Below are 3,067 nucleotides of genomic sequence, written 5' to 3'. Positions count from 1 at the left end.
AATTATTGCTTATTAGTAACCTTAACCCAGGGTTTCCCACACATTCATTTATTTGTGGCGGCCCGCCACGAAAGAATTACATCCGCCACAAATAACAAAATACATTTTAAAAAATAAAAAATAAAAAAAACCAGGCAAATCATATAGTTGATGTAGATGCCCATATCGGCTGTTCAGATTTACTTTACAAAAGAGAAGTGTAGGATACTTCTCTTGTTGCCTTATTTGTATTTGACTTTATTAAATGTATTTATATTAGAAACACAACATGTGTATATAACAAAGGGTGCAAAGTCTGCAGGCAGTAGGAAACACATGGTTAAGTGTAGGGAGTAAAACTGATGGCAGTCTAAAGTTCAAGATTTTTGGAGCTCCTTGTTCAGTGGATCAGATGTTTGATGAAGCTCTGTGTCTATCTACCACCACTACTGTTTTCTGTTTATTTGTTACTGACTGTGGCAGGACACCTCTGCCTCTGTTTCACTTTATGTTGCTGGTAAATAATATGGTTGTAGTAGTAGGCTAAAGTTAAATTATTTAGTATGCACTAATTAAAGGGGCAGAGCTTTGAGACATTTTAGCTTTTATATTTTATAAGATACATATTTTGTAAGAACCACAATTAATAAATATATTTCAGTGAATAACTTATTGTTCAAATCTGTATATAAATATGTACATAAAGTGTTGTAATTATATTCTAAAATGGATGGATGGATGGATGGATGGACGTTTAAAACAAAACTGTTATTATTAATTAGTAAGTATACATTTTTTGAGCCTTTTTAGAGAAAATCAAATCATTGTAGTAAATTTTGCAAAAAAGCCATTATCGGACATCTCTACTCAAAAGTGAGCTCAGGTGCATCCTGTTCACCTGATCATCCTTGGGAAGGAATGGTCTGTAGACCTCCGAGACAGGATTATCTCCTGGCTCAAATCTGGGGAAGGGATACGGAAAAATATCTGCTGTCTTGAAGGTCCGTGTGAGCACAGTGGCCGCCATCACCAGGACTCTTCCTGGAGCTCAGCGATCGGGGGAAAAGGACCCTAGTCAGGGAGGAGTCCAAGAACCCAAGGGTCTCTCTGTCAGTATTTTGTAATACAATCATAATATTGTCAATATTTACCTCTTCCAACAGATAAAAGAGGACTTTGAAATCCTTTTAGTTTGTTATGATCGGGTCTTCGCGTGTCATTAGGTCCAACGACGAGTAAAGTTAGCGAAGAAGCATCGAGTCATGGTGCTTAAAAGAAGTCCTCCACAATCAGTGTTGATGAACTCAGTGGCGTCGTACCTGAGATGAGACACACCTGCACCGCTTCAGGTGAGCAAACCTTGAGGTTTAGGTGAGTCCTCCTACACTCTAAAGGTGTCTAATGATGACAGGTGACCAGAACTGAAGGTGAATAATTATTGTACAACAAAGACTAAGTGCTAGGGTGGTCCCAATATTGTTATACAGTCACAAACATGTATTTTGATACTTTTCAAAATAAAGGCAGCCACAAAACATGTTATTATTGCCTTTAACATAAAACATTTTGAAACATGATACATAATTTTGTTATTGCAATGAAAGAAGAATGTTGTCATGAAATAAAATGTAGAACATACTAGTCAACTTGTCTTTTAGCTGTTATTTTTACAATATTTTTTTTAATATCGCAAAAATTTAGTACAGTATTGTTTGTTTTGATATACTGGTAGATTATACATCACTGCTGTACATTATCTTTAAATATTGTTATTTATGATCCTATTTCACAGCACAGTATTGATTGTTTTGATATACTGGTAGATTATACATCACTACTGTTGTTTTTACTATGTGCCTCCATGGAAATGCCCCTCCTCTACCTCAAAGAACTACTCACCCCCCAAATCCTCCCCACGACACCTCCGCTCCGGACAGGCTAACCTCCTCCAACCTCCGAGGACAAAGCTACGAACAATGGGAGACAGGGCTTTCTGCTCCGCCGCTCCCAGTCTGTGGAACGCTCTCCCTGACCACCTGAGGGCACCACAGACTGTGGATGCTTTTAAAAAAAGGCTTAAAAACCCTTCTTTTTAAAAAAGCCTTTTTTTTAAAAATATATGCATACTACTTTTAGCTATTTGGCTGTTCTAGTTTTTATTTTTTATTTTTTTTAATACACTGTAGCACTTTGAGGTTGTTTACGCAATGTAAAGTGCTTTTTACAAATACAATCTATTATTACGATTATTATTATGTACATTATCGTTAAATGTTGTTATTTATGATCCTATTTCACAGCACAGTATTGTTTGTTTTGATATACTGGTAGATTATACATCACTACTGTTCTTTTTTTTATGTACAATATTATATATATGAACATATTTCATAGCACAGTATTGTTTGTTTTTATATACTGATAGATTATAGAGCACTGCTCTTCTTTTTACAATGTACAATATTGTTAAATATTACATTTCATAGCACAGTATTGTTTGTTTTGATATACTGGTAGATTATACATCACTGCTGTTCTTTTTACAATGTACAGTAATTGTTTTTGACATGTTCTAATAAGTATTGAGAATTGCGTCAGTGAAATAGTGCTGAGACATAAAAGATAAATTATATATAATATACATATCATATATATATATATTGATATCAGGTCGATGTTTTAAGTCTGCTGATGGAAAATGTGGACAATCGAAGGAAGCGCTTTTATTGTCTCACCTCAATCTGCTGGCTACTTCCTGTCTCTTCTCTGACGCCACATCCGGCCTGGCGGGCTTGGACCGCCCAAGATTGTCCGCGCTTGACTGCTTTTGCGACACTCTGGCCACCAGGAGGCGACAGTGTTCGCATCTTTTCATGTCAATATGCTTTTAATAGGGCAAAGAATGGTGGGGGCGTGGCCACAATCTCCACCATCGTGGAGGACAGTTTGCTTTCTTTTTTTTTCTTTTCTTTATTTTATAAACCTTTATTTATAAATTGCAACATTTACAAACAATTGAGAAATAATAATAAACAAAATAAGTACAAAACAGCGCCAGGGGGTTGTAAAGTCAATACTTTTTTCTTTT

This window comes from Entelurus aequoreus, linkage group LG03, assembly GCF_033978785.1.
Source record: "Entelurus aequoreus isolate RoL-2023_Sb linkage group LG03, RoL_Eaeq_v1.1, whole genome shotgun sequence".
NCBI classification, from domain to species: Eukaryota; Metazoa; Chordata; class Actinopteri; order Syngnathiformes; family Syngnathidae; genus Entelurus; species Entelurus aequoreus.
The sequence above is the reverse complement of the archived record's forward strand: the minus strand, read 5'-3'. Positions refer to the sequence as shown.